The following is a 25,370-nucleotide window of genomic DNA, read 5'->3' on the forward strand; positions in this document are numbered from 1 at the left end:
GCTGTGTGTGTTTTTGGTAGCTCAGAAGAGCAAGAAGTCGCGATCCTTTTGGGCTAACTTTCCCTAGTCATTGGGGAACGGCAACAAATCTAAAATGTGATTATGGTGAGCGGTGGGAGTGTCTCAGTGTCTCATGACTCCTTTCAATAATATACCATTTTAACACACATTTTTACCTTATGGTAACTGCCTTCGGAAAACATTCGTCAAAGAAAACTACGTTCATGCATTGAATTTATGTGAAATATCAACGAATATGAATGTGCTTTGTTAACCCTTTATTTGACATTTTCGTTGTTCTCCAAAATGCAACATGGTTTTCTTATATTCTTCAAGTGAACGACATTTTATATTTTGAATTTGTTTCTGCATTGATGCTTCTATGCAATTCCTAATCATTCGATTTTTACTTCTAAGATGTTCATAAAGGCTCTATAGTTACCAGCAGAATGGCTCAAAAGTACACACACCTCCTATTTCTTGGCAAGCCAAGCAAGAACGATTTTTAGCCTTTGCATTTTAGAGGGAAACAGCATGTGTGGAAGAGAGATATTGCTGTGCATTCTTCAACAATGATAGAGAAGTAAGTTGGCAAACAATAAATGCCATTCTTAAACTATTCAAATTTATGTAAACATAAAATACAGCGTTTTCCCTAAAGTGCAACAACCCATATTTTTTTAATTGACAATAATTTTTTTTTGTCATGTAGTAGCATTCAGGGTACTTTATTTGCTTAATATAACCCTTCAAATTATTCCCCTCTGGAAATTTCAAATCTTGCTAATTGAAGTGTTGAATGGACGTGGAAATTTTTGTGCGAAAAATAGATTAGTTGAAATAAAAGTTGTTTGATGTCGCGTATAGTTGGGACCAATTTATTCACTTAAATTAGTCCCAGCTAAATAATAATTATTTGGAGCCCTGCAAGAATTTATGCAAATTGTCAAGACGTTCGATCACTGCAAGGTTCATCAATTTCAGATCGCACATTGCAAAGAGAACTGCAAAGTTCGCATTAAAAGGGAAGAGCAACTTAGATTTTGGGAGGTTTTAATTTTTTGATTTTTGATTCGTTAAATGTATTTTCAACACGAGGATGCGCGACGAAATAGCAAAGCTAAAAACCCTGATCAATCAGATCTCATTCCTTTTCATGTTCAGATTTAGTCTCAATGCATTCAAATTTTTCAATATTGGGAAGCGTTCTAATTATGCTATTTTCCAGGATTCCAATTCTGCTATTTTCCGGGATTCCAATTCTGCTATTTCAATCATGGACTTTATGCAGCCAGTGAAACTGAATAACATCAACAGGAAGATGTTACCAAAAGACTGCTAAGAAAAGTTCGTGGGTATTTCCGCCGATTCTTCTACATTGTATTTGTCTATGGGCCCTCATGGGAGGTAAGAGCTAAAAAATAAAGAGTGAGACATATCTTACTGTTTTTTTCCCTCTCTCTTTGAGTTCTATCGTATTCTGCCTGTCTGTGCCCCCTTCTAGCCTAACTGTTCCCAAGTGTTGTTGGAAGAGCTAATCTCCTCCTTCTCCTCCTCGTCTTGATCTTGAAGCAGCAGCACCCTGGCTTACGATCCAGTTACACACTTTTTCTCCCTACCATGCCATATTCCTTCACTGAACTTTCAGTTCTCCCCCTCCTCCGACTCTTTCCAGCTCTCTTGGACCACATGTGCTCAAGTCACGTGATATCCGGGGATGTCCCTACTCTTTTCCCATCCATGGTACCCAAGCTGTAGGCTGTGGGGCCTCTCCTTCTCCTCCTACACACACACACACACACTCAAACGTGCAAGGGAGAGAGGATTTTTCTTGAAACAAGACGTTCTTTATGCCGAGGCCTTCTGGTAGTAGTCTTGATCCAGACAAAGACAACTTTTGATGGACTTTGTTTTTCTTTCCTCATTCAATGTGTTATGGTTATTAGAGCAAGCACATGGTTCAAACCAAACACTTCTTTTTGTGTGTGTCGTCTATCTTAATGTGCAACCCCTTTTGTGTTCATATCATAGATCTGTTCAGTTTTCTTTTATATTTTTGATCTGGATTCCGTGTCGGGATGTTTGTCACTCTTTAGTGTTACGATAACACATTCCGATGGGTTGTAATCCTCGAATCGGGTGGGGGATACATGAAAACTTGTATCGATGCCAAGATTCTCTTAGTGACATAATGCTATCTGAGAAGAATGATAATGCCATCGTGACACTACGAAGATATTCGTAAACTGGCATGATGCGGAAAAATTTGTAGATTATGATGAGATATAGTTAACGAATGTCATGATTTTCTTAGGATAGTTACAATGTGGTACTGTCAATTCGATCAAATGCAGTGATATTTCTAATATTTCCCAAGATATGCTGTGAGATTATTATCTCTTCGACAGCGATAGAAATCTCCCACCTGGTTCTCGATTAATTTGTGGAAAGACATGCAGTGATGGATTTTGAAGATACACTCAAACTTTTAGCAGATTTCCAGCGATATAACCAGTCTTGAAACTCGAGACAGCATCAACCACTTGTTGTTATAATAAAAAGGGCGATGATGACTCTTTCCACAAAATATAGTGGTGATAGGGCATTAAGATGATTGCTAACTGCAATTTAATCTACGGATGTATTTCAGAGCCGAAATATAGTAACTTCGATAAAGGTCCGCAGCATGCCCTTGCATTGCATAGGAATGTATCTGATTGACGATATCAGAAACCACTTCGCGTATTGCAGTTTCATCCACCAAAGTCTAAAGTATACCAGAAGGTACGTACATAAAGTCGGGGTTGCGACGGTCAATTATCGAACTAGCCAGATTTCGTTAACGCAGGGTCACCATGTGAACAGTTATCTCTATTGTTTTGTTGAGAGAGCAAAGGATCACCCCTAATAGATCAGTGGTTCTCAACCACGGTCAACGTATCCCTTGGGGTCCTTGGAAGGGTTTCGGAAGGGGGGGGGGGAGTCCATGATCTTCGAGGAGAAAACAGTTAATTTATTGTTCTTAAATTATTATATGCTAGTCTTTGAAGGAATCCATGGGCTCTCTCATATTGGCACACGGGGTCCTTTGCCGTCGTCTTATTGACACAAAGGGTTAGATCAAGGGTTATCCGCAGAACACAAAAGGCCCTGCTAAGATATGATATTGTACTTATATCTAGTTATTACGCCTTAGAAATTTATCGATCTCCATGATACTGACGAAACTCGTAAAATAATATGTAACTAAAAATAAGTAAAACTACATTTTTTTCAACTGCTTGAAATAATTATTTACAAGAAATCATTGCGATATCCGTCATAAAATAATGAGGAGAAAATAATGGAATTTATAAAAAACATTTCAGCCATATATAAATATTAAAAAAAAATGAATACAATTTTTTTAAATAATTTTTTTAAAAGATAAAAACAAACATACTCTTATTAAATATTAAAATTTTCAGAAGAAACGAGCGATTTTAATTGCAGCGCAATAACAGAAATAATAATAATAATAATAATGGGGGAGAAGGGGAAAAAAATCTTACAATTATTAAGCAACGAGATGTTTCTTCAGACAATTCTCGTAGTTTTCAGTTGATTTCCTTGAAATTAAATTTGTTTAATGACATTTCTCACAAAAATAAAAATAAAAGAGTTTTTTTTTGAGACGTACTTATATGTATTATTCTTCTAAAAATTGTATTTTCATTTCTTCCCTACTTTATAATAAAATAATTTATTTATTAGAATGGGCCATTTTTGAGTATAAAAATTAAATTAGAATTATTGTCCGTGGGAAATATTTAATCATTTAAGAGCAGTTTACTGCATGAAGTTAAAAAAATTAATGAAGTTTAAAATTAATGATTATAGTATGGATAATTTTTATCAAACTAATCTCTAGAGTCTGAGGATTTATAACTATTTTTAGAAATGCATTTTGTTGTCCTTATCGCTAGACAATGATGTTTGACTTAAGTTGTTATTTTAAAGGAATACTACTTGTATGTATTGCATAATGGGTAGCTGTAATTTAAGTACGTGGACGAAGCAGTTTTTTCAAGACCGTGAGAAAATGACTTTATTTATTTATTTTTTAAAAAATAATTTTAAATGTAACAATATTTATTGCATATGCCGGGTAAAGCCCATATAAAGTGTTAGAAATCTGTGACATTAGAAGCCGGCAAAATGATGGAGAAAAAAAGTATACGTAGCTGCTTGGGCATGCTATACAGTCAAAGCTATTTTATAGATACGATGTCATTGATCATTTTTGTCGCATCATGACTATTTTTTGCGCACGATGACAAATTATACCTTAGTTAAATTTTATTAAGGTATTTAAAAAACAAAACAAATTATGACCAATTTCATTTCATGATCATGCAGGCTACCGAATCACTTTGTTGATTCACACTTTCCAAACGGTTAACAACTTTCTGATGTAAGGAGAACCATGTTATTGTACCCTCTTCAAACTTGAGCTAAAGCTAACCATTAAAATTTTTTTGATTGATTTGTGTTCATTGTATGCCGAAATACCTTCTAAGAAGGAAAGTCCAATTAATTGATTAATTAATTTGCGTCTATATCATTACTAAGACTATTTGTGTTAGATATAGATACCCCTTGCACATATAGCTCGTCTTTACTTAAAAAAAGATTGATTAAAACCATTAAAAACTGTTAAAAATGTGTGTACCTGTAGAGCGAAGACAGCATGTCTTGGACATTAGGAGGATAATAGTGTTTTGATAATCATTGAAAACAATACAAACAGCTATTTTATTTTTTTCCCTTTAATTTGAAGACGATTTTTTGGAGATTTCTTTTGAAGTGATTGCGCTTTACATGGGAACGTCGCAGGAAAGGTTATAATACTTTATAACTTCATATGAGAATAACACTTTAGAATCGAGGTATATAATTCCGATAACTATTCACAAACCAGTCCAAAGAATTGTACAAAACAATTAACAATTTATAATCAAGAAATTTCTTTCAATCACCGCGTGTCATATTATGGATTTTGTTTTATTATTATTTATGAAAACGTTAAAAATCTCTATTATCCGAAACACATTGAATCTTAAGAGCAGAAGCCGTTTAATTTAATAATTCTCTCGCGCAATGGATAGGTGCATTGTCGTTATGATGTTGAAAATTATGTATGTCATCCCGATTTGCATTTAAGCACTCTGTTCTATGCAATTAATTTGTGTCCCTAATTGTTGTAACAAAGGCAACGTTTAATCTATTAACCCCAAACCCCAACAATCGATTCGGCCAAATTCATTTTGCATTTTACATTATCTTATCATTCGTCATCTTTCCTCCTCCCCATTTACAGATGCATATCCATCTGGGTAACGCCCCACCAATGTCAATAGTCCAACACAAACTATTTAAAATTTCAATATCTTTTCTTTTCATGGTACACTGCAGTTCCTGTAAGAAATGCACATTAGCGTAACCCACGATATTGTGCAAAATCAATTAAAAAGCTGAACATGGTTAGAAACACATTTTTTTTACTTCTTTTACCAGAGAGTAAAAGTTTTCCTTTCATCAGAGAGTAATATGGAGCAGAATGTAACTGATTTAACTAATAGTCACTGACTGGCAATATTTTAGTAAAAGCTATGTGGGCGTTATAAAAGTCGGTGGAAAAGTCGCATGTGCTATTAAACAAAACTTTAAAACACAAATGACTCATTCGAACGACTAATTATTTTTTAAAAGATGCATTCACAGAGTACTGTAATTCAATCAAGTTTGATTTCAAATGTGAATTTTCCTTATTGCAGAGGGATTGACAAACAGAATGGTATATCTATCTCGAGACTTCGGGAAGAAGTATCAGACTGATTCAGTTTATATTTTATCGACTAAGAAGTCGATAATATCGACACCATTATTAGAATTCAGGCGCGGAAGTTGCAAATAAGCGGTCGATAATGTCTTAGCTAATCGTCACTCCAGCAATCACACGCATAACAAACACATTCACTCGCATGCACACACACACACACACTGTCTCTCTTAAAACGTTTCGTGCTAAATTGCTCTCAGGTTTGCGGCGGGATGATTTTTAAACGTTTACGACATAGTCGAAACGGTGAGGCAAGAGACAGACAGATAGACAGAGCTTTAACGAACTGTCACCAAAACCCTTGCGCGTTGAAACTGTAAAGGATTAAAATCCGATCGTCTCTCCCTCCCCCTTTATCCCAAACTACCAATGAGAGAACATTTCTCCTTGCTCTCAGCTTTCAAACCATCTACCATCAGCCTAATTCACGCATTACATATACATATAGTCGAGGAAACTCCGACCAGAGCCTCATTTGCAAACCATTTACAACTGCCGGACTCTTCGGTGTGATATGGAGGAATGACATATACTACTGCGCTGCTGCTGCCGTAATCAGGCGTCCAACTCTCTCTCTCTCTCTCTCCGACCATCTCTTCTCTCCTAACAATTTCCACAATTCTCTGTGCTCTGTTTCCTTACCAACCGCCATCACTACCCACACTTCGTAGCTTTCGAAATCTTGCATATTTAACTGAAGCGTTACCGCGGGCGAGCAAATAATATGCAGCGTAGAAGACGCAATGCAGAATGGAAAGGAACTCCCGTTGTAGTGAGGTACTACAAACTTGTGCGTAGGATCTGTAAACGGGTGTTTAAAGATGGCACTGAACTGAAGCATTTCTGTGTGCGTACGCGTTTCCACCATCTACCTACCATTTTACACCATCGCTATTAGGGATGTTCTAGAAGAGCCTTTAGCCAAAACGGAATCGTCAGTTGCACAAGGCACTATTCCCTCCAAGCAGCAACATCACCATCCTACTAGACACGTTTTCTGTTTTTGGAGACCAGTATATATAATAACGCTCTCTATGAGGGAAGAGATGGTGTCTCCACACTGCCGCTGCAGCCATCATCATGCAATATGTAAATGCAAATGCAAAATATTAAAATAAGCGTGCCGAAAGAAAATTACCGACTGCGAAAATTGTTTTCGCTGTTGTTTTGCGGCCAAATTTAAGATTCGTGGTTTTTTTTTGTTTTTCTGGGAAGCGCGCGCGCTGTTTTCTTATTCTTGTTCTATTATATAAATTTGCGAGTTGCTACTACAAAATGGATTTTTGAATGTCGAGGAGAGAATCGCTTTAATGCTTGAAGCGAATTTTCTCTTTTTAATAAGAAAAATTCTGCAGATATTCTATTTTTATATATATATCGATGCCGTAACTTAATTTTTAGTGCTTTAAACTTGTTTGTGGATGAATAGAGACATAATTTACTTTTTTTTTTATCTGATATAAGTAATTTCTTTTTTCGAAATGTTGGAAATGTAAGGAAAATTCATAAAATATTCGATAAACGTTAGACGTTAAAAGAATTAAGAACGATAAATTTCACATGCTCGTGAGAGTCAAAGGGAGGATATCAATGATTGATCTCAGCAATATGAAATAATTATTTAATCAATTCTTATTAATGTTATTTAATGTTTTTAAAAACCAGTATTGCAGGATTATCATTTTTGTGTTTTATTTGCCGATTTGAAATATGAATACGAGCTGATATTATGTTCGAAAAATTCTTGTTGCAACAGAAAACACTCGACCACCAATATAAAATCACATACACCCAGAAAAAATATTTACTTGATTTGCTAATTTTTTATTTCAATTTCAAAATAGATGTCGGCACTTCCCGAACATTTAACGCATTAAGGTTTCGATTGTCGTGCCAAATAATGAAGAAATGCTTTGTTTACTGCGTAAATAAATGACCGAATTCACCAAATATTGAGTACCTAGTCATTAATGACACCAAACAGCATGTCAATTTGGCGAGCCTTTCTTCTCATTTTACGATATATTTTTTTTTTCTGCACTACAAACACTGAGAGCTTTATGTTCCAAAACAAATTTACGTTCGAATTTTTGTCGAAGCAATTAAGATTGAACAAAGTGCTCTTCGACGTTTCAACTCACCCTTGTCATTTTATCATTTTAGAAATTTAACTGAAGACAGTGAGCCATACAATTTATCTATTAGATACAGTCAAACCTCCCTAAATAGCATATAAAGCCAATATTTTTCTGGTCCGGAAGTTCTTCTTACGAATTGCTTCAGCTGTATTAAGGGAGGAGCCTGGACCTCTTGGACCCTGGAATGTGTGTTAAACAAAGGTAGTCCTAAAATATTGTCTAAAAATATTGTCTAAGTAAAGCTCTTCCAACCGTTGACACAGCGCGGCAACATTTGACATTTTAATGAGGCCAGTGGACCATTAATCCATACTACACGCATGGCAATACGTTAAACACACCCCCCTTATTTCAGATTTTCATGAATTTTTTTTGCAACATGGACTAAGCTTATAGCGCTATTTTGCAGGGAAAAAAAAACCAGCAGAACAAAAAGAGTGGAACGTTCCCCCGAGAAAATCCGTCGTACGCTTATGACTCCATGTATAAATACAAATACAAATACAACGCCACAACAGGCAAATTGCCCAACGAGGTGGCTGACTTAAGAACATCATGGATCCCCGAACCCTTTTTTACCCTACCTACGAGCCCTACCTACTACTGCTACACCACACATGCACCCCGCCCTCAACCCCCCATGGAACCCCCAACGAATCGGTACATGCGGGAATGTCCGTGTACGTGTAGTGAATCCTGACGTGAAGTTTTTTGTTTCTCTGTAATGTTTGTTATGTGTAGTGCTGCCATCTGCCACCAGTTTTTCAAACTATGAGTGAAGTGTTATGATTGAATGATTATTCGTTGTAGGACTGTTGCTCTCTGTGGCGAGACTTTTTAACGGGGAGATCGGCTCGCATTTGCGCCTTGAAGTTGGGAACCACAGAAAACCAACTCCAGCCGACCACCACTGTGGGGTTCGAACCCGGATCCTCGCATCGCGAGTCCGTCACTATAACCACTCGACCACCACAGCTAGTCAAACAGTTGACAACCGGATCAAGTCTGCATTTTGCCTTTTTTGCTTCCCCTCTCACTCCCCGCATGTCACTAAACTTTCTTTCTAACCGAGCACAACTCCGTTCTATCGTCATGGGCAATTCACTACCGAGTGAGTTGTGCCGGAAGCTTGAGTGTGTACCTTATAGTCTAAGTGAGTATCCAATGTGATACTGATCTGACTTTTCAGTGCTGCCACCTGTATTTCAGAAGTGAAATGATTGGATATCTGCAGCGTTGTAAGCCATTGCTTTCTGTGGCGAGACTTTTTTTAATAGGGAGGTCGGCTCGCATTCGTGCGTCGATGTTAGGAACCACACTAAAACCACTTAGCCGACTACCACTGTGGGGCAGGTGGAATTCGAATCCGGGTAAACGCGATGCAGGTTCGTCACCACGTGACCATCACAGCGGCGATGTCATTAAACTAAATACAGCAGGCCTATACTGTGCTATTTACAATTGTAATATAATTTATTTACTAGTTAATAAACAAAAACTATAATCACGTTTTTTAAAATGTCATAATAGTTATTTCTGAAAATGGCTCATAAAAAATGACTCTGCTAAATCTGCGTGATGTACATTATAACTTGTACCATTCAAGTCCACCCAGAATCGGTTCAATAATATCTACTCAACATGATTCAATAGATAAAAATATGAAGAGGTCTTTTTTTTTTTCATTGATCACTTGATTGCTTCAGCGTAAATCATAATTTAATTTCATAAATAGAAATCATTATTAGTACCAAATAATGGTTATTCGTAGCAGTTGTTATCTACAAAACCAACTTGAGCATGTGACCATATACTGTACACATATTGAACAAAAAAAAACAAAACAATCTTGATGTTACCGAAAACCATTACGGTTGGGTGGAAAAAGAGAGGAATGTGAGCACTCTGAGTGCTTCGTCATGACATTTACTCCACAAATTGACAGTCATTTGCAAACACGTTATTAAAATATCGACTTGTCTCATTAGCGGTCAGGAAACGGAGCGCTTGTGCTCGTGTAACTCATTAACCCTTGTGTGATCAGGATATGAATATTCGACGGTTGGGGAGGAAAATAAAAAAAGAATATGTACGTATATGTACCAAGAGATTCGATCACATTACACATTGCGTGATCTTAACCGAGGCCACCCGATCTGGGCGAACGATTAATCATTGAAACCGAAAAATTCCTCTCCCTCGCAATGATTACGATGTGCGATAAGCGTTTCCCCTAGAAATCGATCATGTAAAAGCGTGTGAGGTAGTATTCCACGTCACATTTGTGATTGCTACCCTACCGATAAACAAAGTTAGAAAAAAGACTCCAGAGAGTAAAGTTGTGTCCAATTGTGTTTCCATGTGCTTTAGTAAGGTATACATCACGTATATTTACCAGGTCAGACCTCTGATCTGTTAAGCAGCATTTGCGGCTATTCAGCTAATTTCGATATGTATGAGGACAAATACTGATTGAGAAAAATAAGAGAGAATCGTTCTAGAATTTTCGGATATTTTCTTGGAGGTAGAATTATTAAGCGCGGTCAAATAAATAGATGATCAGGCCTAAAGAAGAATGCACAGAATATTCGGCTCATTGCATTGCGGGTGATACGCATTAGGGTGAACTCACATCTACAGACACCCAGCGTGTCGTGTCAGACACAGCAAACATTCTTTAACATAAAATTAATGAACGTATTCATATCTACAGGCGCAGACAGACATTTTTATGTTAAAGAATGGTTGTAGGGTCTGACACGACACGGGGAGTGTCTGTAGATGTGAATGCACCCTTATACGTAAGCATGGCAATATACTTCCGGTAGAGAGTCAGTCCGTGTCGAAAGCAATACTAGAGAGTGAATATATGGCTTTTTTTACATGGGACATTTTTCCATATTTCGAGCTGTCCTGACTTTTTTTAAAATTAAAATGTCCCTTTTTTTTCGAATGTCCCTTAATTTCATCTGAACTGAAATCATGGACGAAGCTGATTTCATAACTTTATGATTTAATATAATACAAATATTCAACTCGCATATTCTCTCACAACATTAAGTTTTTAAGATGAAATAATGTATACTTATTTTATTGCAGATTCACACTTGTGAAGGTTAACTTTTTTTTGCCATTAACTGGAAGTGTTCGTGATGAAATATCTGGTAATTTTAGCAATGGTTATCAATACCACCAACATTTGACAACTTTTAATTCGTTTCAAGTGACATTCCGTTTTCTCCCGTATTTAGTATGCTAATTTCCGTACTTTCCCCGATGAAATATGGCCACTGTAAGCAGTAAAAATAGGCCGACCGTCTGGCTCATTCTCCCAGTTTTAGCTTCGCCATATTCTTCGATGATAATCAAGCAAGCATCACTGCTGATTGAGTTCCTTTAACACTGAACCACCGTTAACAGCCACACTGAAATTGAAAACGTCTCTCAGCAGAGAGCAAGCAGGCCTTCAACATGATACTTACATAACACGAAAAGTTCAAGCATTTACCATCTTCACTTCAAAATATGGAAGGTAGATGGCGTGTACCGATCCGTAAGAAATTTCGCAGAGGGACGTGTACGAGGTTCATGTGTGGTTTAGTAGCAGTAGTTATACAGTAAGTTACTGCTAGGCTGTTTCAAGGACAAGTTGTTGAACAAAAGAACAGAAATAACGTTCTGAATAATGTGTTTCCGGCAGTACATGAGCCCCAGCAAAAAAAACCTACTTTATTTCCTAGTTTTATTGGGAGGGAGAGAAGTACTGGAACACCCGCCCTACAGTCCGGATCTGTCACCTGATGATTATTAATTGTTTCCTCTCTTCCTCAAGAACCATCTGACAGAACCGAGGTTTTATTTGAGTTCGTCATACATACACCAAAAGACTTACATTATCAATAATAATGGACTTCCAGCCACTGAGTCAGAATTACGGTCGATCTGCTAAACGCCATACATATACCGGCTAGCCAAAGAATTATTTCTTTTTAGGCCTTATTCGGATGCCTCTAATTGGTACGCATATTTTATCGACAGATCTCACTATGCAGACCATGCAATCAACACAACGTCTCAAACTGTTCATGTACATATCCCTTTCAATAATGTCATGAACGCAATATGCTTGATGGATATCATTATGGATATCCGGAAAATGCAAGTACAGTCGGCTCCGTTGGATCACATAACGGGTACCCCGCTTAAACGGATAAAATCCTCTGGCACCAAATTTTTCCTATAAAGACAATATATTAAAGAGGTACCCGCTTAATATGATAATTTATAAAAGTTTTCGCCGATTGATCGAATAATACGCTTCACACGCCAACTTTCAATACACATCAACCACTGTACACATAATGTATTTATTCAGTAAAACATATGAATTGATGGAAAATTTGTTATACTATGTTGAGATAAATACATTTGAGAGTAGGTACTGCCCTCCAAGTAATCAAGTTGTCTTCAATACTTACATTTAATTATTTTATTTTTGTTGCTTGTCGAGCCAATAGAGGGCGCTAACTTTCATAATGAAAAGTAGACATCTTGGGTATTATGATCGTGATCATTATAATCAAATAGATAGATGGATAGATAGAACCGCTCACAATCCCCGACTGATGCAAAGCACCTTACTTCCATTACCGCAAAAGAGGCAGAGTTGTGTGGGAAAAGGTAGCAAAAATTTATACTGGTGGCTCCCCTTGCCCCGTGCACGCGGGTATCAAATCACTCGCGTCGTTCTCCCCATGAAGACAGCCATCAACTCGATGCAACTTATAATCAAATACAATGTCTATTTCATATTTGATATCAGATATATTCGAGAAGCTCTACATTGATCTTTCATCAGTTTACCAAAGACAAACTATACTAACGTTGTAAAATGGCAATTGAATTTTTTCCCCCGAATAATCGGATATCATGTGTTAGAATCGTTGGTATCCGAGCGGGGCGGACTGTATATCGCAAAAAACAGCGGCTTTTTTTTCAAGGAAAAGAAAGAGGTATGTACTCGTATATGTATACACATACTTCATGCATCTAATGCAATTCCAAGAAAAACGTGACGGAGCATTCCACAAAAAAACTACAACCCACCAATACAATCGGAGTAGCACCTTATCAGAGCTGAATGTATCAATCCATGGACGACGGACGGAAAGATGATGCATATACGAATGCAAGCACAACAACCACCACCTACGCTGTTACATGTATTCATTTCGGAACAGGCGTAGTGTCAAAAAAGCTCCAAAAAAGATATCTCACGAACCCAGGGCTATGACGTGACTCCGTAACGTGCTAAACACGAGATGTCAGAAAGGAAAATTATGAAAAAGAGAAGAAGAAAAAAAAAAAGAGTAAGAAATCGGACTTCATTCGGGATCGAATCTTACGGATCGCCACTCGAAATCAGCGGGTTCTGACCAAAGCCATACTTGAACACTAAGGATAGAATGTGGAAAAGAGGGGATAGATACTACTGAGAATCTATACATATTTCATGAGATCTCTTGGAATTTCTTTTTTTTTTTTGGAGGAATTTCTTATTTTTCTTTTGGCGGCTCTTTTATACATTTATCCGTGGTTTCGAATCCCATTGGTGTCACGGAGAGCCAATGTCACGCTTTTCTTGCGGCACGTTATCCATGGGTGTCGGAAAAATTTTTCTTCGGTAAATTACTCCGGTTCATCTCCAACTCCTAGCATTTTTTCCCCCCTTTTATTCTTATTTTTTTTTTTTATTCCTTTATTCTTCTATCTTATCCTGTCTAAAGTTCGTTATCCCGGAAAAGTAAAGAAAAAGGAAGAAACTTTGTTCTTTGTCGTCCAGCAATTTTTCTGTTTTTTGTTCTTTTCTTATGTGTTGTGCGAGGATCCATCAGTGCAGAAAATCTCTTTAATTTGTAGGGTATTTACTAGCATTTTTTTTCCCCCGTCTCTTGTTTTCTTTCGTTGTATTTATCTTTTTTCTTTTCTTTTATCTTCTGTTTTTATGTTTTTTCTTCGCTTAACAAAGGAAAAAAAAAATATTCCAGGAAAAAATAGGATTGTTTTCGATTTTTCTTTCTCTCCCGATTCTTTGTTCGTCTTTTCTTACTACACTTTGTGTGTTGTACTATTTTTTTTTTTACATGATAATTTAAACAATTGAGCTAATCTTGAATGCGATGAATGTATAATTTGAGTGGGTGAAAAACTGGTGATTTCAATAGTGAATTAGATATTTCGAATTGTAAGTGGGTGATTCTGAAATTAAGTATGTGGCTGATTTTTGAAATTATTTTAAGAATAACATGATAATTTCAGTATTTCTTAAAAATAAAATTCATACTTTTGATATTTTTTGTACGGATATACTTGTTTTCTTTGGGAATTTTTCTAAGGGTTAAAAAGTATTTTAAGAATGAACTTTTTAAAAAAAATAGTTAGATTAAGTATTACAGTTATTTTAAGATTAATTATTAGATAATAAAGTTAATTTAAGATTAATTATTAGATATTAAAGTTATTTTAAGATTAATTATTAGATATTAAAGTTATTTTAATATTAATTATTAGATATTAAAGTTTTTTTAAGATTAATTATTAAATATTAAAGTTATTTTAAGATTAATTATTAGATATTAAAGTTATTTTAAGAATATAAAGTCTGGGGTTTTAAGTATAATATTTAAAATAATAATAAATTTAAAATACCCATTTTTTTTTAAAAAAAATTAATAGAAAAAATAAATAAAAAATTTATTTTCTTAGATTTTTTTTTTAAGATTGAAGTTGGTAAGTTCGCGTCTATTTTGAGCATAAAGTTGATGATTTTGAAAATAAAGGGAGAGGTAATCTGACATCATTAAAGAAAGCTGATAATTTTGAGAAAATTAGTGAAAGGAATGATTTTGAAGTAGATGACTGATTTTGGGATCATTTTATTTTTAGGTTGTTTAGCAAATACAGTGAAGAAATATATTTTGAGAGTATAGTCACTGGGAGTCGATCATTTTGCGAATATAGTCATGTGATTTCGAGAAAGTAGTTTTTGCCCAGAATGAAGTGAATTACATCGAGAAATAAAAATAAAAGGCATAAGAAAATAAAAAGGGTAATAATTCAATAAACTGAAAAAGATGATTTGGGGAATTGAATTTATAAAAAAATAAATAATAAATTTTTTTTGATGACCAGAAGCCTATAAAAATATTTAAAAGCTACCCGTATCAAATATGATGCAAAATATAGAATACCATCAATAACTTTAAATATAAAATAGTTTTAAAAATTTTCAAACGATTTGGATGACTTCATAAATATAATTTCACTAAGACATAGTCGTACATCCAAAACTAAAAGCATAAATTTAAATTTTTATCTGATGATTATCAAAAAACTAACACTGTTGATTCTGTAAACAAAATGCATAAGCATGGTATGGGGTTTTCACCAGGCAAAAATATACTGAAATATTGCTAAAATACATAATGGTGAATGAAATTTATACAAAAATTACCTTGATGATCTTCCTTCAACAGGAAGTTTTACACTCTTAATACCATTTAGGTAATAACAGAGTCACGGCTTGTTGCACTGGCAATTCTGAAAAATGAAAATATTGATAATATTAATATCAAAATTGTATATTATGTAACAAAAACTTTTTATATGAACAGGATAGCGTTGGTTCAAATCAAATAGGACTTAATAAGATGTTCAAATAATTATTATCATTCAAAAATAATTTAATATTAATTACATATAAAACAATATGCACTCTAATTTTATAAATAATCTATATTCAATAAAATAAGATTGCTATTTTCTCATTTTCTATCTACCAATAATGAAAAATATTACTTTTTGAAAGAAGAAATATTATTGGATTTAAATTTTAAATCGTCATGCAATAAATCACGGACGCTCAACCTTTTGGTAAGCGAGGGCCCCACTTGAGTGTATTTTTTAATATCTATTCACGGCCATAATGAAATTAAATGGTTCAAAGCATAATTGAATAATGTAACGAAAATTTCAAACAATAATAGAGATCAGCAACTTTACCGGGAGGGTTAACAAAACATATATATATATATATAATTGCAGATTTATTTTCCAGAACTTTCATTATACTTTTTGTTTCGGTAATCAACATTATCAACATTTGGTAAAATTTCGTTATTGGCAGTCACCATACCGTGTTTTACGGCGAAACAGTGAATTTTAAAAATAGTAAAAAGTTGGAAACTTGCCCTAAAAATATTTATGGCCCGAGGCCCACGAGTTGATCTAGGTAGCCTTGAATAATTATCCCTTTCTCTTTCTTTCAGACTCTGAATGCACAAATGTGTTGATTGCTTTTTCTCACCGTAGAATTTTTTTTAACTTCAAGGATTTAATCGAGCTAAACCACTATACAATGAACCTACTATACAGGGCGAAACAACTAACAGAATGTTATTCATCAACTAATCAGTTTGAGTTTTTCGCTGCTAAATAATAACTTTTAAATGCATTTTCTCGTGTTACTAACAGTGCTAATTCAGAAGAAATGCAAATAACAGAAAACATTTGGTAATAATCTATCTCTCGATAAAACGAAGACCCTCTAACGGTACGTTTTCCTGGTCCGCAGAGTATCGTTACACAGTCCAATCCCGTTGTAACGAACTCCAAGAGACCGGAGAAATCACTTTATTGTAACGAAATTTCGTTATGAATAAATTCCGTGGCTTTGCATTGTTCCTACGTAATTTTTCCTGAGGGATTAGGAAAAAGAGTTCGTATAAAGAGATTTTTGCTATAGCAGTATTCGTTTAAAGAGGATTCGACTGTATCTAGGTTCCGTTGCATCTTAGTCCGTATATGTAAATCGATACAAGTACAGTTTGATCCTGTCAGACTTTGATGCATGGGTTGATTTTTCTCACTGTAGAATTTTTTTTCAAGTGAAACTTGTACAATATAACAGTGAAAGCGACATAAGAGTGAATCTCTATATATGAGGGGAAGGAAATTCATCACAAAAAGTGAAACGTTTCTTTCTTTTTCCCTCAAAACCCACCTTTTTTCCCCTCTAACTGATTGTGTGATGAAAGTCCGAGAAGTAGAAGGGTTGTGATGATGGTGGGGGGGGGGATATCAATTGAGGTTCGGCTGTGTAAGAAAATAAATTTGGGTGGGGAGGGGGGTTGGGTTGGTTTGGACGGTTTGTGTCGCACAAAGTCAGTTTATTACCTTTCCCTACCCCCCGTGGCACCGCAATCGCCAGCCACACGAGAGTATATGTCGCACGCGAATGCAAGTTTTGTGACGTCACAGTGCCAGCTTCTAATCGACTTCGCTGTCATAACGCAATTTCTATTACATATCATGAATAAATTTTTATTCAATTCATTGACGTCGGGTTATTTTATCATGCGTGCAAGCTGTTGGTAATGCGTTTTTAAAGTTTATTTGACATAATTTATATTATATTGGCATATTTATAATAATTACAGATTTTCCAAAATTTGTGAATCCAGTTAGATCAAACCTAAAAGTTCCACTTTTATATATTGCAAGATTCTCACGCAGATTTTTTTATTTCAATCTCAGGGAGCTAAGCCCTGACTTGAGGGATTGTGTAAGTTTTTAGTTAGAGATATGGTAAACATGTACCTTTTTTTTTTTTTGGAGGCTTTCATCAAAGGGTGGCACTTAAAGTTGAAATTTCAGAGGGTTTATAAGATGAGTTTCAGGAGAAAGAGCCACCGGGAAAAAAAGTGATTCGCGTTACTTAAAATTTGGGAAAAAGTTGTATGTGAAGACGACATACGCTACATCATCCTGGCTGAAAAGAATTTAAATGAAGTGAATTATTTCTTACAGAAAAAAAAGCGTGATAATTTGAAAATATAAAGATATGCTGACATTTATGTATTTAATGTATTTTTTGAATATCAAAAATGAAAAAATATCTTGAACATTCCAAAAAATGAATGCTCTGGTCGGAAATGGTTTTATCACAATTTGCCCGCCAAATTCTGTGTCATAGTTAAATATGAAATTTCAGATTTATATGCCAGTTGAAAAAAATACTCATTTGAATTGATAAATAAAATATCCATCGTAGTCTATATTATTCATATAGATTTCATATTATTTTTGGCTTCGCAGTCTACATCAAATAACTGTAATTAAGGACCACACATTACGCCAAAGTGCTACGGATTGAGCATAAATACAAAAATTATAATAGGCAAAGTATTACGGGAATTATACTGTTTGTTACATTTACGAAACCAGTAGCTATCGCCTTTGTAAAGACGTATTGTTATAAGAAAAGGGGGAAATTCAGAGGCACTTTGCTCATTGCAATGTAAGACAAACAAAGAATGTCTAGGACGGAAAGAGGTGAAACGGTTATGGGGCGGCTGCGAGCGATCGTATGAAAGACACCGAGCGATAAATGGAAGCACAAAGGAAGCATCCGTCTCTATCAATCATGGACTATGACACACGGGAGTGAAATTCTCGTGTAATTCCTTCTGTGTGGATCACCCGAAATTCGGACCTCCGTGCTTATAACTCCGGACACGTTTCTGGAATGTCGTATCCAGTCTGGTATATGCATATTTGCTACATCATCATACATATACAGAAACATTCCGGAGGAATAAAAGAAAATTCTCACTTTATATGTTTCATATTTAATGTTTGATATCCATCTTAAGGGAGTTGGTGTGCACTCAAATTTTCCAAAAAACACATTTTCGAATTTCTCAATTTTCAAAGACTGAAATTTTCTGCGTCTGATTGTGTTAAATGTTTTGTTTTACCTGTACTAAAAATATTTTTAAAATATTTTAATATAAACTGCTGACAGGTATTACACATGCTAATATTTTTCCTCTAAAATTCTTTTTTCTCAAATTTGAGTTTTTTTGCCAGATAAGGAACATTTTTTCGAACACCAATCATTCGAATGTCTTGGAACTTTGTGTATCTCGCAACACTATGGTGTTACATACTTTAACACGAGCTTTTAGGATTTTAATTGTTGGTTACTTTTTTCATTGAATTTTAACTTCAACAACATGCAACTTTTTCAGAAATCAAAATTTGCTCGCATATTTTGTGCCATAAATTTATTTTAAATAATTTTAATCAAAAATTCTCGTGTTAAAGCATGTAACGCCATAGTGTTGATACACAGATACACACTGTTTTAAAACATCTGAATGAGTGGTGTTCGGAGAAATGTTCATTATCTAACAAATAACTTCTTTCTGAGAAAAAAGCATTTTAGTTAGAAACATTAGCATGTATATAATGTCTGCCAGCAGTTTATATTAAAAGATTTTAAAAGTATTTTTAGTACAGTTAAACATAAACTTTAACACAGTCAGTGTACATTAATACATGAAAAAAATTTCATGTATTTAAAAATTGAAAAATTGGAAAATGTGTTTTTTGGTGGGAATTCGCGTGCACCAACCCCCTTAAATGTAAAAGGTTTCGTAAATTAAGACAATGTTCTTATTGTTGGTGAACACAGTTGCTATAAACTATATTATATTTTAATATCTTATGAAATTCCTAAATTCAGTTGAATCTGTCTATACTGATCACCAAAGAGACTCTGCCCTAATGTAAGTGTTGCCAACTGTCAAAAAACTTAACTTAATCCCAACTGATTCTTCATAAAAAACAACTAGAAGTCTCGTATTTTCACGTAAAGTAATAACAAACAATTAGTTGCACAGGGAAATTTTTCAAAAATTTTTTTACATCCGAAATGACCGAAAAAAAAAACCAGATCTAGTTGGAAAATAACTAAGTTGGTAACACTGCTACAGTGGGTGGGCTTCAATGCATTTTACTAACGAATGACCTATTCACGGACACCCTCAGTTAGCGGACGAAGTTTTCGGTCCCAATGGTTTCTGTTATCGAGCGGTTTCACTGTATATATATATATATATAATAAATGTGGTCATATTACTATAGAAGTGGTAAAAGTTTTTCCAGTCGGTACCACTATTGATACAACAAATCTTTCGCGTGCACCTCTAAATTTATAAATTTTTATGGTCACAGAATCATTTTTTTATTATAGATTTCATTCAGCATTGTCAGACGTTCCGTATGTAAGAGATTGTACCATATTTTCAAGTAACGTGTTCCAGAAAAGTTTAATTTGATAACTAATTCGTTCAGATTTCAACTCGGATTGTTTTCTTCAAATTTTAATTTTTTTTAAAATGTCACTGATTCATTGTTGCTTGAAACTTTTTAATCCGGGGGTATAGCAGTATGACATTGACATTAGGTCAATCACTACTGACCTATGTCACTATGACTTCAAAATATACAATGCCTTTATTTGAAAAATATAAGAAAACCATTGCTTGGCAGCAACAAATCCAAATAAACGGATGAGGCAACATTAACATTTTAGTCAGATGATCATTCTACTAGGATTTACTATATAAATGTGCATATGGAAGCACATCGTATTTGGTACTTTGCCGCTTGTTTTATTTCGATTACAGCTACAGCATCGAAGGTGAAGTGAAAGAAGAAAAGAATAAATGAAAAATAAGGAGGGAAAGAAAAAAAAAGCGAAACATAAAGAAGAATGAAAGGGAAGGAGAAGACAAAGATCAAGAAAGAGTTCGTGGAAGGATGGTTGAGAAAGTGGAGAAATTACGGGAAAACCTCTAGGGTTCTGTTCCAATCTCCTTGCTTTTGTGATCAACTAGCCGAGTAGTGAAGGTTCCGATAACTTGGCCAAATTCATCACGGATTGTGCCCTCTTTTGGATCAAGAAGAAATAAATAAATGAAAAAAAAAAAATGGGTCCGGTGATTGGGCACTATTATTTCCTGTGGGACACGGAATAATGCGCATTGCTTCGATCGGTGAACCCCGAGTTCCGTTTGATGTCCAAGCCGGTCGTTTTCGTTTTTATTCTTCTCGCTTTTAGAGCAACGTTAAGAGAAACTGATTCCATACAAAGATTAGGGGCAACGTAACAAATGCTTCTTGGTGTCCGTCGTACAAAAGAGGAACCTAACTGATAGCAAATACACGCGTGGGAGACGAAAATATTTCCACCGATTCAATCTATCGTTGATTACTAATTTGATCTGGAAGGAGACTCACAAAATACCACTTGAACGAACAGGAAGAGGAAAAAAAAAGTAGGAAAAATTCTGACCGTTTTTTCTTCCGAAATGGTGAATGAAATTTGATTGAATGTTTCAGTATATAGTCTTGGAATGCAATCTCTTACTGATCATAGAACTAAACGATTTCCAAATTATGCTGTAGAAAGTAAAAGATGTTTTCCTTACAAATCAAGGTGAATAGATGAAGAAAGAACGATGTTAGCCCTCTAAGTGGTTCACCCCCTCCCCCATAAACACGTATTAATTGGATGCAAATGGGTGCTGTTATCATATTTTAAATTGAAACAATACTTTAACATATCAATTTAATTGATTAAAGTGATTTTTTTAATTAGCTATAATGGTTAACTGAGGGTAAAATATGCAGTATGCTTTTATAAGTTACAAACCATCACCTATAAATAGATATAAAAATATGTCTGACTGAAAATAGACATTATATCAGGGAGTACCAACGCTTTTAGCTTCCTATCATTCCTACTTAGGCTTCGTGCGAGCATGTGAAGATAAATTTAAAAGATTTGTTGGTGGCGATAACAAGTGTGGGAGTGTATGAGTACAAAGTGTGTTGTGGGAAAAAGAAGTTTAAAAATGTTTCGCACCGAAGTATACAATCAGAAAGTCAGTTTAAAAACCTCCAAGTAGAACATCGGTGGGTATTAAATACCCATCAAAATAGCAATGGGGGAAATATTCAAGACGTGAACGAAAAGGTGAAGGAAAATTAAGTGGAAAATTTCAAAGTTCCAGTAACGAGATGGAAAAAAAGAAAAATATTTATTTTTCTGACATTTTTAAAATTTTTATGGGTTTTTGGATTTTTTTATAGAAATTAGTCGTTTTTCGATAATAAATAAAAAAAAATGTTTGTTTAAACATAAAATGAGAAAGGACAACTTGAGAATGGCTTGACTTCAGAAGGGATCAGCCTTTTCCTGTTTGAAGGAGACAAGTGTTCATTTAGGAAGATTGACAATTTTCTGGTTTTCATCTATAAACTGATAAAAATCTTACTTAGCAAATTTGTCATTTTTTACGTTGAATATTATTTTCAATCCCCTCAATTTGGTGTCACGTAAAATTTCAGCAGCTCTCAAAAAATGACACCAACAAGGAATCATCTCTTCCTGGATAAAACGTATTGCATTAACATAGTCGTTTACATTTTTACATTAATTTTTCTCACATAATAACTATAATCTTGTGCATGTATCTCCGCAGTCATTCCCCCTTTTATCTGAAACTCATATAGGTGAAAAATTATAGACTAGAATTTTTGTGTGAATAATTCAATCGAGGTATAAAGTTTGTGCTGTTATTCAAAAAATAAGTGATATTTTCTTTATTAGTATTGAATCATTCGCGACTGATAAGTCATTCATTTATATAAATTACGTCCAAGGAATCAAACATTTCTTCAAGAAACCCTTTTTTTCGTGAATAGAGCTTTCATTTTCTCTATGGAAAAAACAAAATAGGGGGAAAAGGAATTTTTGATGATTAAAGTATGCTAAAAACAAAAAAAAAAACCAAGTAATCCCAAAAACAAACAGGTCTTTTTTGTTGTTGTACGTTTTTCCCTGACTTTGTACTATTCTATTTTGTTGTCTGAGAGAAATGTGAGACGTGAAATGAACACAAAAAACACACACATATAGGAAAAAAAAAAAGGATGGATCTTTTCAAAAGTAACTAACAAACTTTGAAATTTCCAGAGAATATAACTTGAGATTAAAGAAAACAAAAGCAAAAGCAGAGTAAGAAAGAAGAAAAGACCTCGGAGTATGTGATACCAGATCTTTTTCTCTTACGGAAAAAATATAGAAAAAAAAACAGTTGTTCTAATACCTACGCCATATTTTTTCTTCTTCAAAGAAGACCTAAGATAAGATCCCGTAGAATCGAAGATGTCAAACACAGACCAAAGAAATTTTCAAAAGGCCCAAAACAAATATATATACATTCATACAACAAAAACTACGGGCCAGCGAAACAAGTTTCCTACAACTTTTGATTTTTCAGTTGCAGAACTTGAATGTCATACTGTTTTCAGTTTTCTTCAAGACATTCTTTATATAGAATTTTATTTATAGAACCTTATATGAAAAACCCAACGTGCTAACTTACCAAATTGGAAACATATACTTTAAATATGAGAATGTCAAATCATTTCCTTTGGTTCATCCGTTAATAACCAAATAGGCTCCAAATTTTTGTTACCAAATTAAATAAGTCGACGCCGCTTATTGTAATCATGGATAATGTGATCAATCGGATGCTATTGTCACTTTTGCAAAGAACGAAACAGACCAATATCATAACATGGAAAAATAAAGTGTTTGTAGGTATCAGGACTTTGGATAGTGTTATCACTTTTTTTTCCATCGAAAGTTTTTTTTTTGCGTAATCTGTGAAGGTTAAAATAAAACTCGCTCCCCCCCCGTAAGTTATCGTTATCACGCTGCAAGAGTATGTACAGGAGGAGGCTAGAAGGTGTTTTCCTTCACCCCCCCCCCCATTGATAAAAAAATTTCGTTCCTAATGTCGTAATCGGTCTATAGTATTCGGTGCGATTCATGTACACGTGGAGGTGCTTTTGCAATGGCCTTCCTATAGTGAACGCAAATGTATGACAAAAAAAAGCCTTTCCCCTTCTATTTCTTGATCAGTTTCTTCAAGTTGACCAGATTCAATATTTCTTCCGAGAAATTTCCTCAAGAGACTGTATGGAACGTAATTAGATAGTTTCATTCTAGTCTCACAATAGCTGAATAAAAAAAAAATTGCAGCATTTTAGCTTAACGGCAAAAAAAGGTCTCGCTTTGGGAAAAAAATAACAGAATGATTGAACATTTTGCAACCAATTATGTAGACGGCAGTTTCCCCGTTTTACCAATTCCCGTTTACCATACACCCCGTTCGGCCAAACGGGATGCACGATCACCGTACTTCAAACGGGACTTTTTTCAAATATAGTTATTATTCAGTTATTATTATAAGAAACGCGTAGTCCCGATGCGACCGCATTAAGCGGCGTGGACTGCATTTAAATATGTGTGATATAATAAAATTCACAAAATATATGAAATCATAAAAATTTTAATTTCCAACAAAATAAGTATGTATATAACAATCACAAAAACTATATATTTTGTGTGAGGTTGTTTTTTTTTTTGCTCAAACGATAGAATCACATTGTATTTATCCTTGTTTCGGTCAGGCATGTATTCGTTAGGCACTCTTGATGAACAATAAACAGAAGCACAAATAACGAAGAGTGTTAACAACGGAGGCCGATTCGCAAGTCTTACAGTAACGAACCCACAGCAAACAAAGCAAGATGGTCAGCGCAGTATTTACTCTGCAAAGAAGCCTACGTGAAAAAAAAGCGTAATAATAAAGTAAATGAGGGAACAGAATAAAAGACAATGAAATAGCTGATGTGAACAGAAAGAAGTGCAATCGTAACCAAAGAAAAGACGTATAAAATTGTTAGAATAAAAGAAATTAGAACAATACCCAATGTATCATGAAACGAACTTTTTCCCTATAATGAAAAACAAAGATTTTGTTGTGCAAAAAAAGATAACAGTTAGAAAGTCAGACAGAAAAAAATAGACATATGAGAAATGTTTCAGAAAAAAAGTATAAAAAGAAAGAAAACTGGGAAACAATTTTTTTTTTTGAAATTCATAAATTTTTTTTTTTTTGAGGATTAAAGACGATATGATGGTGAAATTTTCTCATTTATGAATGAGTGGAAACGGTTTTTTAGACATTGAAAGAACTAAAGTTTTGGCGATAAGATCAGAAAGCGAAAAAGACTTTCGAAATCAGAAAATACGAAAGCAGGTTTTTGAGATAAGGGAATAGGAAAGAAAGAAAGATTTCTGAGACGAGGAAAATAAGAAATGAGCAAGAAACATTTTTTAGAAAGAAAATAAGAAAGCAAGGAAGATTTTTAAAGAAAAAAAAATAAGAAAGCAAGGAAGATTTTTAAAGAAAAAAAAATAAGAAAGCAAGGAAGATTTTTAAAGAAAAAAAAATAAGAAAGCAAGGAAGATTTTTTTAAGGAAACGGAAATAAGAAAGCAAGAAAGTTGTTTGAGATAAGAAAGATTTTCAAGATAAGAAAGCAAGAAAGAATGTGCCGATAAGAAGGCGGGAGAGTTCTTTGAGA

The 25,370-nt window shown here is 34.5% G+C and overlaps 1 protein-coding gene across 2 annotated transcripts in view; it reads right to left on the reverse strand.

The window, feature by feature from the left end:
- LOC149076042 (irregular chiasm C-roughest protein-like) overlaps window positions 1-25,370 on the reverse strand; it is a 532,693-nt gene that overhangs the window by 142,689 nt on the left and 364,634 nt on the right. For both annotated transcript variants that reach the window (XM_089243566.1, XM_089243567.1), the window contains one exon: window positions 15,533-15,618. The gene's annotated coding sequence lies outside the window, so the exon portion shown is untranslated. The remainder of the gene's footprint in view (window positions 1-15,532; window positions 15,619-25,370) is intronic.

Source organism: Pholcus phalangioides, unplaced genomic scaffold, assembly GCF_987345545.1.
Source record: "Pholcus phalangioides strain wild (caught in Gottingen) unplaced genomic scaffold, Ppha-v1.0 ptg000015l_1, whole genome shotgun sequence".
NCBI lineage: Eukaryota > Metazoa > Arthropoda > Arachnida > Araneae > Pholcidae > Pholcus > Pholcus phalangioides.